The 15,045-nt window shown below is 32.4% G+C and overlaps 1 long non-coding RNA gene across 1 annotated transcript; it reads right to left on the bottom strand.

Moving 5' to 3' along the window:
* Window positions 1-2,411: 2,411 nt before the first annotated feature.
* On the bottom strand, window positions 2,412-4,290 carry LOC121223424 (uncharacterized). The gene is made up of 2 exons (XR_005920774.1): window positions 4,151-4,290; window positions 2,412-3,708 (listed from the first exon to the last, which is right to left on the bottom strand). It is a non-coding gene; the product is annotated as an uncharacterized lncRNA (long non-coding RNA).
* Window positions 4,291-15,045: the final 10,755 nt, after the last annotated feature.

Genomic DNA, 15,045 nt, shown 5'->3' on the forward strand with positions numbered 1-15,045 from the left:
GCCATAAATGTTTATAAAAATATTTATGGAGTGTTAAAAAGTTAGTATTAAAGTTTCGTTAAGAAATTTTAAAGTTTCGATAATTAATTGAACAAAAAGGACTAAATTGTAACAAATCCAAAATTATGGTAAATGATTAAATAGCTTAAATGATAAAAGGAAGAGGGCTTAAAAGGAAAATAGACTCAATGTCTATTTGGGCTGGACGGCAAAGGCATGAAATCAGCAAGAATGTACGAAGAATTAAGGGCAAAATTGGAATATTGCAAAATTACTTAATAAAGCTAGGATCAAAGTGGAATTATCGAGATTTCTCTTTATTTTTCTGCATTCTCATCAGCTAAAACAGCATAGAAGGGTTTTCTTAAGCTGGTTTTTCATATTTTTACTGCAAGTAAGTTCAATTCTTGATTATTTCTTGAAATTTTTGTGTTTTTGTGACTTTTACAACTAGGCCCACTTGTTGAATTCATTAGATTTTGATTTTATGAAAGAAGTTGAAAGTTGCTATGAATATGTGCTGGAAGTATATGATGATTTAGAATGGAATTAGAGCTATCCTCAGAACACTAGTAGATAATTGTTTGTTAGAAAATGTAGGAAATGAAAGAGTGAAAATGCATGATCTTGTTAGAGATATGGCTAAACTTATCACTCATAAGTTGTATGAATCATGAATTAACATTGCAACTTTAACACATGTATTGTTAAGCTCCAACATTTATATTTTAGATCAATTAAAATCATACAATAAAAAACAACCAATCAAAATTTAAAATAATTCAAATTTAATAAAAATAAAACCCAAAATTAACTTTATTGATATAGAAATACAATAAAGAGGAGATATGGGAAAGGACATGGTGGTGATTTTGGAGGTTGATTTACCCACTTGAGAGCGGAGAGCTAAGGACTGCAAAGAGTGAGATTGAAGAGTGTATATAGGCAAAATGTTGAGGGTAAGTTGATAGAGTATATGTTTGTATGTTTGGAGAGTCAATCATTTCTTCATCGTTCTTGGGGGTATTTATTGGAGAGGGTCTTGTGAAGGTTGTTAACATGCTAAATTTGCCATCTAACCATCATTACGGAACGTGTGGGGAGGATGTCTATGATGGGATGAGAATGCCTGTGATGAGACAGATCTTGTTATTCATTATAATACAATAGTGCAGAGTAGTTGAGCTCACACGGGAGTTGGTAACCAACAATATCACGTTTTTAACAAAAGGCCAAGGGTTCAAAGTAATGAGTAGTTCTTGTTTGTCTAGATAGTTAGGACGAGAGATGAAACTTGAGGCAGCCTTCCAATTGGTGGTTGGCAAATTTGTTGCCTAGGTGACCTTCTAACTTGTCACGTGTCCTTATTCAAGTAGGAGTATAATAAACTCAATTTTTTAAAGATGTAAATTAGTTCAATCTAAGTTAAACAAGTTAATTATAAAAATTAATTCACAAAACATTTATGTTTTAGGATTATTTCCCAAGATATTTATGTTTCTTTTTCTTTTTGAAAGGTACTTAGATGGCCTATCAATAAGAACTTTTTGAACTTTAAATCCTAATCTATTTTTTTTAGACACTAAACTTTAAATTAAAATATTTAATTAACTTTTAAAGAGCCCACTTTTAAAACAAAAAAGCCTATGAAATATTGAAACCTACGCAACAACCCTTTGAAATATAATAAAAAGCCATGACATCACATGCATACAAAACTTATATAAATTTAAAATTTTTAAACACAGTTACGAAGTCATAAAAATACAAACAGTCTTTTAATTAAATATGGTAGGTGCATTAATTAAATCTCAATGCCCACCGAAGTTGACTTAAAGGAGTTGATATATAGGATTGATAAATCAGTTTTTATGGGCTATTTTACCAATCTAGCCTAAAAAAATTTGATATTTACAAAAATGATATTGATTCAAAAACATTTACTAAAATAACTTGAAATGTACAGTAAAATTAAGTTATGAGAAATAGATAGCAGACACCGCTTTTTTTCTATTAAAAAAATAATTTTTGAGGTTTTAGACACTAGATATGTAACACCTCCTAACTCTAAACCGTCGTCGGAACAGGGTTATGAGATATTACCGGACATATCAAATAATTTACAAATAATTCTTAAATAAATAACCAACATATTATAATAATTCAAAAATTCATATAAATTTTACTAATTGATTTCATTCATTTTTTTTATAAAAATTTCGGCATCATTTCTGCTTATTTTTACATAAAACCCCCTGCAAAATTTCAAAACATAACTAACCCAATTCCAATATTTCAATCAAGGCATTTATATACTTAAACCTCACTTGACATATTGACATAACAACTTAATTAATAAAAATCCTATTATCATTTCTAATTAACTCATAAAACTAATCAAGTCATTTCAATTCGAGACCAATGCCATAAAAGACTTCTACTATTTTACTAATATAATCATCAAAACACATAATATCTTACTTTACAATAAAACTATATAACATACCAAAATAACTATTATAATTCTTATGTACATGCCACTTTCATTTAAGGAAGAAAACATCATAGAAATCTCTATGCAGGAGTCGAGATTGACCTGGATGCTAAATCGAGACTCAGACCCCTTTTTCAATCCGCGCACAGAAACAACCATACGCTGAGTATTTTACACTCAGTAGTATTACCATAATTCAAATTATAATAGCAATAAAGAATTATAATTACGAAGCATGTAACTATCCGATTTCTTAAATATCAATTAATTCATAAACTTTCATTATTTAACAATAGCAATACAATTTTTTTTAGCTATTCTTCATTCTCAATCACATATCACATGTAGCAATTTCAATCACTACATAAACATTAAATTCATGCATTTTATTTTCAATATCAATTTCAATTTGAAATTTTAAATTTTCTCATATTCAATATCACAATCGATCAAATTCATTTAATTTTCTCATTTCAATTATTCACCCTATTAACAATCTGGACTTTGACGGATACATGGATTCCAACCCAAACACACTAGTACAGCACATTGTGCCTAAAACGGTACATAGTACCTGATCAGTATACGACACATAAGTGCCTGAAACGACACACGAGGTGCCTGATACGACACATAAAGTGCCTGATCGGCAAAGCCGATAATCCCGTACTCTTCCAAATCCTATGGCATGCCAACTATATCCGACTTAGCCCGACTAGTTAATAGGGTATTCAAATTCTCAATTCTCTTTGATTTTCAATTCAAGATCACTTTTCCACTTTCTAATCAATTAACAATTTAATATCAATACATATTTCAAATAATCACATATAATCATATTTCAATTCAATTCAAACCACTTTTCAATCATTACACAATTCACATATTCACACATATTCATAAATTAATTCACTTTATTTAATTCATTTTTTAAATCCATTTTTTAATCAAATTCAAATCACTAAATACTTTTTAATCAATATACATTTCAAATACTCACATATTTCCATCATTCAATTTAATTTGATTCAATTCAAGTCACTATTATCATTCCAATTGCTTACCTAATTTTACTTACCATGCATTTTAATTAAAATATAACAATTAATAATAAATAGATTTGAATTATAGTAATACAAACCCGAATTTGCTCGATTATTCCTCAACGACCTTCTTCTTCCCTTTTTGTGGCGATACCTCGAATTATTTATTAGCTACGAAAATTAAATAATTAAATAATTAATTACAGCACAAATTTTACAATAAAAATAAAATTTCTATCAAATTTTATATTTTAATTCCAATTTAATCCTAACTAGATTTATCTACTTTTCTAATCTAATTCATACTCTATTTCTATTCAAATTTCTTATAAACTCAAATTTATCTACTAATTTTCAGCATTTTTCACTAATTTTGAATTTTCCTCAATTTAATCCCTAAAATTCAAAACTTATAGTTTAGTTTAAAATTCAATCCTTTATTCAATTCCAAATAAAATTTCTATTAAATAAATCCTCAATTCCATCATTTATTCAACATAAACCCTACTCAAAAATCTATTAACTTTCAAATTTTCAACTTAAATCCAAGAGTATTTCATTCTAGGATTCCAAAAACATCAAATTTATGAGAAAATGACTTGATTTAGTTTACCTATTAAACTTCAAGCTTCAAAATCTCAATTTTCCCCCTTTCTTTTCTTTCCCTTTTCTTCCCCTGTTTTCGTCTCTTTCTCTGTTTCTTTTCTGTTCTTCTTCTCTTTTTCTGTTCTTTTATTTCATTTGTTTTCTTTTACTTTTTGTTATAATAATATAATATATAATAATTAGTATAAATATCTTTTACCACACATGTCATATTCATAACCATACATTTGTCTTAATCTTATTTATTTCACAATATAATAATATAGAATAATTTATGCCGCCTCAAATTTGGCAATTAGCATTATTGCCCATTTGACCCCTATTATTTTCCTTTAATCTATAATTAAACTTTCACTTCTATTGTAATTTAATCCTTTTTACTAATTACTCTTAATTAGACTAAATTCACCTAATTAATACCTAATTAAGCACTAAATTAAACTCATGATTACTTTTAATAATTATTTTCGAACTCAATTTACTAAGACGGAGGCCCGATATTATACTTTTCCGATGCCCGTGAATTTTTGGGTCATTACAAGATGGTTGGCACAATGTATTTTTTTTCAAAAAAAAAATTTTTGGGTACTGGCACACTGATGGCCGGCACCCCTTTATCTGATTAAAAAATATTTTTTGGGGGGCAAGTGGTGCCGGCCAACAAAGGGCCAAAATCACCCAACAAAAAAAATTGGAAATATTTCAACATAACCCCTCCTTGTTTTCTCATCTTTTTTATTTCCCAAATTTAATTACATATTTTATATTTTAAAACAATATTGAACTACTTATCATATTTTTTAATTATTATTGCACCACTCAAATTATTATTAAATTTAAAAACTACTTTAAAATATATTGAACTACATATTTTATAAAATTTAAAATTTTCATGATTGAATTTTTCCATCTTTTTGAATTTTCATATTTTTTAAAAATTTTTGTTTTTATTTTGTTAAATGTAACTTGATTGTTGTTAAACTCAAGTATAAATAATAAATTAAGCCTAAAAAAATATATTTATTTTTAAAAATATTTATTAATTTTAATACTGAATTTTATAATTGTGAAAATATATTAAAATGCTAAATACAATATCCAAAATGACAGTAATTGATACTAAACTAGTTAATTTTCAAATCAATAATTTAAAATTAATTTAAATTTAATATGCACAATCAAATTATATGTTTTTTTTATAAAATTAGAATATGCTTTTATGATTTTCATCCTTTATAATAATTCAAATAAATATTGCTAAATTATTTTTTATTTTAAAAAATAATGAGTAATATATTTATAAAATATGTAGTTCAATATATTTTAAATTAATTTTTAAATTTAATAATAATGTGAGTGATGCAATACTAATTAAAAACATGATCATATTATTTTAAAATATAAAATATGTAATTAAACTTGGGAAATAAAAAAGATGAGAAAACAAGGAGGGGTTATGTTGCAATATTCCCATTTTTTTTGTTGGGTGATTTTGGCCCTTTGTTGGCCCACACCACTTTCCCCCAAAAAATATTTTTTAATCATATAAAAAAGGTATCGGCCATAAGTGTGCTAGCATCCAAAAAAAAAATTGAAAAAAAAGACATGGTGCCAGCCATCTAGTGTCCAAAACCTCAAAAATTATTTTTTAATAGAAAAAAGTGGTGCCGGCCATCTATTTCCCATAACCTAATTTTACTGTTTATTTCAAGTAATTTTGGTGAATGTTTTTGAATCAGGGTCATTTTTATAAATGTCAAATTTTTTTAGGTTAGATTGGTAAAATAGCCGTTTTTATAATATCATCATTCATTTTATTATTAAAAATTAATAAGATACTTTTAAAAATTATGGTTTATATATTTTTATATTAGAAAATTTTGATAATTTATTTTTTATTTTACAAACTACCTTAAAAAATTAATATATTTTTATTTTTTTAAATATTTTAACAACAGTGTAACCAATAATTTCATTACATTTAAATAAAAATATCTTTTCCCCACCCTTGAAAACTTCAATCAAGACTTCATAAAAGACCAGGCCCCCTTGTTAGTTTACAAAAAAAGGGAGCTTCGGAAATGGAAGTGGAGTCTGTCCTTGCTTTGCTGTTGATAAATGCCCTTGCGTTTTCGCAGCTTAATCTGGCAGTTGAGGCGGCTGAGTCTGTTCCTCTATCACCATCGGATGATTTCTCGAAAGAGTTGAAAGCTTTGTCTAGGAGGAGTCGGCGAATAACTCCACCATCACCCAGGATTAATGCTCCTGTTCACTTCAAAAGGCCTCCTCTATTACCTCGACCTCCTCCGCCGCCACGGTCACCACCACCTCCATGTCTGTGGCGTCCACCTACTCCGTTTGGATAAGACGATTGTTTCCCAGATTTCACACAATTGATGAAGCTCTCATGTCATCAGCTTTTGTTTGTAAATTGTAAAACTTTAAAGTGCTTGTATGTTAGCAGCAAATACCAGCTTTGTTTAGCTCTAATAATAATTAAATTTGTAATGATAAAAATAATAATATGTTAAATACAAAAATGAATAAATGTATGCATCACTTTCACTTAAACACTCGTTAAGAAATTGTTTAATAAGTATCCCTTGTCTTCCCTTCCCATCTCTTTGAAGTCTCCCGACCATCTCTATATGCAGCATAAATGATGAGCAGCTCCCCATCAACGAGGACCTGGGTCCTCAAAGGCCAACTAAAAAACAACAATCTCTACGTCTATGGAGCCTGGACTGCAGAAACTGAGAAACCTCCAATTCCAAGCTCCCTGGTTCGGTGCGAAGGGCATTAAATACCCAACCACCATATTTATATTGGCCACTCCACTCTAGAGGTGATCATGAACCGGGACAGGTCCGGTTTGAGTCAGGTCCGGATAAAATTTTAAGTCCATTTTATAGGTCCGGACTCGACTCGGCCCGAAATATAGGTATAAAAATTTGTCTAAGCCCCGCTCAAAAAAATTGTTAAGTCCGAACTCGACCTAGCCCATATTATTATTTTTAGCTTATTTCATTAAATAAAAATTTAAAATAAATATTAATACAAAAAACAAATTAAAAATGAGATTAAAACAATTCTTAAAACAATACACAAATTGAAAATATAATAAAAAGTGGTTATATTAAAATTAAAACAAATTAGAACTAAAATAATAACTAAATTAATAATAAAGCAAAAGTATATTTGATTAAATATAATATATATATATTTAATATATAATTCAAGCCGGGCTAGGTCGGGTCCAGCCAAAAAATTTTTACTTGAGGCTTGACCCGTTTTTTAAATAGACCTCATTTTTTGCCTAAACTCATATTTTGAGCCTATATTTTTATTCGAATCTTCTTATTTTTCGGATAAACTATCGGGCCAAACTGAGTAACCTAGCACATGATCACCTCTACTCCACTTCAATAATCATTTGACTCTGGCAGGCAAACCAATACGAAAGTCAAGTTGATGGGACTGGGGGTCAAAATTCATGCACCAAGCAATCTACGCTGCTAGACCCAAGACCATTCTTCAGCTTGATGAGCCCAATGACCAGAGCCAATGCTCTACTACTAGCTCCATGAAACCCAAAATGCAGCAAGAAACTCATTGTAACGCTCCACTTTGTTGTGTTTTAGATTGTTAAAGTATGTTAAATAATTTAATTTGGTATGTGGTTAACCGTCTTAAATGTTTGTCTTAGGCCTTGAGTTTAATTTTTTTATTTTGGATTTTTTATTAATTTTGATATTATGTTAAGCTTGACTTTTTAGGCTTATCTTTTAATTTTATTAGATTGTTGATAAAGATGAGCTTATTAGTCTACTAAACCGTCCATTTCTCCTTTTTCCTCCTCCTCCTTGTTTTCTATTTGGTTCTTTCCCTTCTTCTTTTTTTTCCTCTTTGAGCTTTTTTCTTTTCTTTTGCTTTGAATCTCCGATTTCGATTATAATCCAAGGATAGCGTAAGTTTTGTTAAATTATTTTGTTGTTATTTTGGTGTTAATTCATTGTGCAAGGGTGAAATTATTAGTTTAATCCTTTTAATATATTATGATAAGTATTCTATTGGTTCTCTTATTAGATTAAATGGATGTGAATCGAAATCTTAAAATTTTTGGAGTATTTAATTTATTTAAAAAATTTTAAATGATAAAAATATTATATTTTTATGAAGATATATACTATTCAAATGATGAAATTATATTTTTATTATTATAAAAATTAAATTTTAATTTCAACATTCCTAAAAATATTTTCTACCTTTGCCTCTTCTCTTACCGATCACAAACATGGACATCATATGGCGAACAAAATTTATATAAATTTAAAATTTTTTAAACACGGTTACGTCTTTCTCCAGGTTTGTCCTAACCTCACTTGGCACATTTTCCTCTCTTACATATCTTGAAATAAGGGATGTAAAAAATATGAAAAAATTGTTCTCTCCAAACTGCGTGCCGTTAAATTTGGAAGTGCTTAGGTTTCATTACGTGTCCAACTGGAGGAAATAATAGCATTAGATTTTGAATGGGACGGACGGAAGAGGAATGCCTACCATGGAATTTTGCCTTCTAAAATTAAACATACTTGTACTGGAATGCCTACCTGAATTGAAGTGTATTTGCACTGTTGATGCAGTGGTGGTTTGTGAATCTCTTAAATGGATTGTGTTGATAAGTCAAATTAAAAAGGGGTTGAAAAGTCAAAAATGGGAGGTGCAAGTGGCACCGAAAGAAAAAAGTGATAGGCAAGTTGTTTAAAGTTGAATGGGATAATTGCAATTTTTGTCCCTAATTTTTTAGGCCATTTGCAAGTTAGTCCCTGAACCTCAACTATAAATAGGCCTAACATTTCTCATTTCAACCATCCCAACCAATCTTTCTCTCTTAGTTTTCTCTCTTCTCCCATTTGAGAATTCTTAAGGAATTCTATTTGTTTGTAATATTTTGGAGATAGTAAAGTTATCATCTGGTGTTAGTGCCCGAGGACGTAGGTATAATTTACCGAACCTCGTTAAAACTCTTGTGTTCTTTCTTGTCCTATTTTTCTTTCAATATTTGAGGGTATAATAGTAGTATTTAATTGTGCTATTAAATTACTATAGAAGGGATATTCTGTCTAAGGAAAGACTTGGTATTTAAGAGATCCATGTGATCCACCTCTCTTTCCTGGGAATTGAACTTTGTGTGATTTTTAGTACAATAATTTACACGCTTCTGACCCTATTGGAACAACAAGTGGTATCAGAGCCGAAGGTTAATCGTAGTATGCTCTGTGGTTGCAGTTTAAACTGATCTTCCACATCAGAAAAGATTTCCTTAGGTATATTGAAAGATTATGGAGAAAACGATCGGTGTAGGAGCTTCAACATCGTCCATGTGGACAAGACCGACAATTGCAAATGCAAGATTGGCCGTGGAGATCTTTGATGGCACGGGCCATTTTGGTATGTGGCAAAGTGAGGTTCTAGATGCCCTTTTTCAGCAGGGTCTAGACATTGCCATTGATGAAGAGAAACCAGATGATGTACAAGAGAAAGATTGGAAGGCGATCAATCGGTTGGCATGTGGCACAATTCGATCATGCCTTTCTCGAGAGCAGAGGTATGCTTTTTCAAAGGAACTTCTGCAAATAAGTTGTGGGTGCACTTGAAGAAAAATTTTTGAAGAAAAACAGTCAAAATAAGCTCCACTTGAAGAAAAGACTGTTTCGCTTCACATACGTCCCAAGTACCACAATGAATGATCACATCACCAAATTTAATCAGTTAGTCACTGATTTGCTGAATATGGATGAGACATTCAAAGATGAAGATTTGGCTTTGATGCTGTTGGGGTCACTTCCTGAGGAGTTTGAGTTCCTAGAAACTACTCTACTTCATGGCAGGAGTGATATATCTCTGAGCGAAGTCTGTGCGGCCTTATACAGTTATGAACAGAGAAAGAAGGACAAACAGAAAAACTCAATCAGAGATACAGAAGCTTTAGTAGTCCGAGGTCATTCATACACTCGGAAGAAAACTCAAAAGGGGAGATCAAAGTCAAAGTCCAGACTCGGGAAAGATGAATGTGCTTTTTGTCATGAGAAAGGCCACTGGAAGAAAAATTGTCCAAAGCTGAAGAATAAGGGAAAAGTGCTGTAGATGGTTGTGTTGCTAAACATGATACTAGTGACTCTGAACTATCACTGGTTGCATCATCATCGTCGTTCCATTAAGATGAGTGGATATTGGATTCGGGTTGTACCTATCATATGTCCCCTAACCGGGAGTGGTTCTCTGATTTAGTAGAACTAAATGGAGGAGTTGTTCATATGGGTAATGACAATGCCTGTAAAACTGTTGGGATAGGTTCAATCCAATTAAAGAATCAAGATGGATCAACCAGAGTTCTGACTGATGTTCGGTACGTGCCCAGTTTGAAGAAAAATCTCATCTCATTGGGAGCCTTAGAATCCAATGGTTCAGTTGTTACTATGAGAGATGGGATTTTGAAAGTGACATCTGGCGCACTTGTGATATTGAAGGGCATCAGGAAAAATAACTTGTATTACTACCAAGGTAGTATAGTTATTGGAGCAGTCGCTGCAGCTTCCGGTAACAAAGACTTGGACTCAATGCAGTTGTGGCATATGAAGTTGGGACATGCCAGCGAAAAATCCTTGCAAATTCTGGCAAAGCAAGGATTGTTGAAAGGTGCAAAGGCTTGCAAATTAAAATTTTGTGAGCACTGTGTTCTGGGAAAGCAAAAGAGAGTGAAATTCGGCACTGCTATCCATAATACAAAAGGTATTTTGGAATATATTCACTCAGATGTGTGGGGGCCTTCCAAAACACCATCGTTGGGAGGAAAACACTACTTTGTTACTTTTGTTGATGACTTTTCCAGAAGAGTTTGGGTGTATACCATGAAAACTAAAGATGAAGTGCTTGGAGTTTTTCTTAAATGGAAAACTATGATCGAAAACCAGACTGGCAAGAAAATCAAGCGGCTTAGGACGGACAATGGAGGGGAATATAAAAGTGATTCGTTCTTCGATGTGTGCCAAGAGTATGGTATTGTTCGACACTTCACAGTTAGGGATACACCACAACAGAATGGAGTGGCAGAGCGTATGAATCGAACATTGCTGGAGAAAGTTTGATGTATGTTGTCCAATGCTGGGTTGGGCAAGCAATTTTGGGCTGAGGCTGTGACATACGCTGGCCATCTTGTTAATCGTTTGCCATCATCTGCATTAGAAAGAAAAACTCCTATGGAAGTATGGTCTGGAAAACCGGCTACAGATTATGATTCCTTACATGTGTTTGGAACCACTGCATATTACCATGTGAAGGAGTCAAAGTTAGATCCGAGGGCAAAGAAAGCTCTCTTTATGGGAATCACTTCTGGAGTGAAGGGATTTCGTCTTTGGTGCTTAAGCACAAAGAAAATGATCTGTAGTAGAGATGTTACCTTTGATGAATCTGCCACATTGAAAAATGTAGCAAATAAAGATATTCGGACGAGCAATACTCCACAGCAGGTGGAGTGTACTCCAAAACAGGTGGAGTTTGAGCAGATGGGGATTTGCCCAGTTAATAAGTCTAATTCTCCAGCCACAATGGAGGAATTAGAGGTTGAAGAGGTTCTGACCCAAGAACCACTAAGTACACCAGAACCAGTTGCAGTTGCAAGGCCACGGAGAGAAATTCGTAAACCTGCTCGATTTACTGATATGGTGGCCTACGCCCTTCCCGTTGTTGATGATATTCCTATCACTTATCAAGAAGCAATGCAAAGCTTAGAAAGTGATAAATGGAAAAGCGCCATGGATGAAGAAATGCAATCTCTCCGGAAGAACAATACTTGGGAGTTGGCGCAATTACCGAAAGGTAAAAGGGAAATCGGATGCAAGTGGGTATTCGCAAAGAAAGATGGATCTCCTAGCAAGAAGGATATTCGCTACAAGGCAAGATTGGTAGCTAAAGGCTACGCTCAGAAGGAGGGAATTGACTACAATGATGTATTTTCCCCTGTTGTGAAGCATTCCTCCATTAGAATTTTGTTGGCCTTGGTAGCACAGTTGAATTTGGAGCTAGCTCAACTTGATGTTAAGACGGCTTTCTTGCATAGTGAGTTAGAAGAGAGATCTATATGACTCAGCCCGAAGGATACACAGATGCTGGTGGTAGAAATTGGGTTTGTAAGCTGAACAAATCGCTATATGGATTGAAGCAATCCCCGAGGCAGTGGTACAAGCGATTTGATAGCTTTATGAGAAGGCAGAAGTACACAAGAAGCAAATATGACAATTGTGTATATTTGCAGAAGCTGCATGACGGATCTTTCATTTATCTACTCTTGTATGTTGATGATATGTTAATCGCTTCGAAGAGCCAAAATGAGATAGATAAGCTGAAGGCTCAGTTGAATCAAGAGTTCGAGATGAAAGATCTAGGTGAGGCCAAGAAGATTCTCGGCATGGAGATAAGTAGAGATAGACCGAGAGGCAAGCTCTGTTTAAATCAGAAGCAATATCTGAAAAAGGTATTACAATGTTTTGGTGTAAATGAAAACACAAAACATGTAAGTACCCCACTTGCTTCTCATTTGAAACTTAGTGCTCAATTATCTCCGAAGACTGAAGATGAAAGAGAATATATGGCGAAAGTCCCATATGCTAATGCAATTGGGAGTTTGATGTATGCGATGGTGTGTACGAGGCCTGACATTTCACAAGCTGTTGGAGTTGTGAGCAGGTATATGCATGATCCTAGAAAAGGACATTGGCAAGCTGTGAAATGGATTTTACGGTATCTTCGAAAAACCGTAGATGTTGGTTTAATTTTTGAACAGGATGAAGCACTTGGTCAATTTGTAGTTGGATATGTTGATTCCGACTTTGCTGGTGATTTAGATAAACGTCGTTCAACTACGGGGTATCTGTTTACTCTTGCGAAAGCCCCAGTGAGTTGGAAGTCTACCTTACAGTCTACAGTAGCTGTGTCTACTACAGAGGCAGAATATATGGCAGTTACAGAAGCTGTTAAGGAGGCTATTTGGCTTAATGGATTATTGAAAGACTTGGGAGTTGTTCAAAGTCACATTAGTCTATATTGTGACAGTCAGAGTGCTATTCATTTAGCGAAAAATCAAGTCTATCATTCAAGAACCAAGCATATCGACGTAAGATATCACTTTGTGCGGGAAGTCTTTGAAAAAGGAAAAATTCTACTTCAGAAGATTCCGACAGCAGATAATCCCGCAGATATGATGACCAAGGTGGTAACAACAATCAAGTTTAATCATTGTTTGAACTTGATTAACATCCTGAGAATTTGAGCACCTTTAGGTGTATGGCGCTCGAGAGCGCATTTGGAGGCACTACAAAAGATAGCTTTATCGAATTTGGGGAGTTGAAGGAAGTGTGTGAAGATGTGATTATCCTAATCAAATCTTCAAGGTGGAGATTGTTGATAAGTCAAATTAAAAAGGGGTTGAAAAGTCAAAATGGGAGGTGCAAGTGGCACCGAAAGAAAAAAGTGATAGGCAAGTTGTTTAAAGTTGAATGGGATAATTGCAATTTTGGTCCCTAATTTTTTAGGCCATTTGCAAGTTAGTCCCTGAACCTCAACTATAAATAGGCCTAACCATTTCTCATTTCAACCATCCCAACCATCTTTCTCTCTTAGTTTCTCTCTTCTCCCATTTGAGAATTCTTAAGGAATTCTATTTGTTTGTAATATTTTGGAGATATAAAGTTATCATCTGGTGTTAGTGCCCGAGGACGTAGGTATAATTTACCGAACCTCGTTAAAACTCTTGTGTTCTTTCTTGTCCTATTTTTCTTTCAATATTTGAGGGTATAATAGTAGTATTTAATTGTGCTATTAAATTACTATAGAAGGGATATTCTGTCTAAGGAAAGACTTGGTATTTAAGAGATCCATGTGATCCACCTCTCTTTCCTGGGAATTGAACTTTGTGTGATTTTTAGTACAATAATTTACACGCTTCCGACCCTATTGAAACAACAGATTGATGTAATAGATTGTCGGAAATTAAAAAGGATGCCTTTTAGTCTTCACCAGCTCTCTTATTTTCTATTTATGTAGTGGGAGAGGAGTGACATTGCATTACTTATATTTTCTTGTTTCTAGGCAACTTTGATGAATGTATTTATTTGAATCAACCTCATTTCTTTGTGGTTGTAATAAGCTTTGGTTATTGTTTTGATGCTGTTTAGGTGTTTCTTTTCCATTCAATACTTTTACTTCGTAATATCTATATCAACAAAACATATACATATTAGAAAAATTGAGATATTTCAAGAAATTAAATCTCATATTCTTAAAGAATATTCGAGATATTTTTTATAAATTTATACTTCGGGAATCAAGTTGAGAAGGTAGATGTGCATTAGATCAAAAGTTATTGTAATGGATTTTTGAACCTTTTAGTTTTTAAAATATTTTTTATTAGATTTTTTTAGAGTCCAAGAAAAATAAACTTTTTAACTAATAAAACTTATATTTAGCCGAGTTATAAACAGCTTAATCTGTTGAAATTATTTTTAGTTAAATCCAAATTCATTGAACTATTTTCAAACTATTTCACTTACCTTTGCTATTTTTAGCCAATAAAATTCTTATATATATGTTGGAAGCCAATGCAACTTTTGGATAAAAGCCAAATTTATCCTTTAAAAGATTTTTTTTTGGAAGATTCTAGAATATAAAATAAAGAAATAGGATATTATCATAACATGAATATTATAGTATTAAATATTTGTAAAATTAATAGTAAGGATATTGATATGTATCAACAATCCAACGGCCATAAACTCTATAAATAGGGTAAGGTTTTTTGAAGATGTAAGAGAAGTGTGTATTATATTAAATGTATTGATATTATGA

This window comes from Gossypium hirsutum, chromosome D11 (genome assembly GCF_007990345.1).
Source record: "Gossypium hirsutum isolate 1008001.06 chromosome D11, Gossypium_hirsutum_v2.1, whole genome shotgun sequence".
NCBI lineage: Eukaryota > Viridiplantae > Streptophyta > Magnoliopsida > Malvales > Malvaceae > Gossypium > Gossypium hirsutum.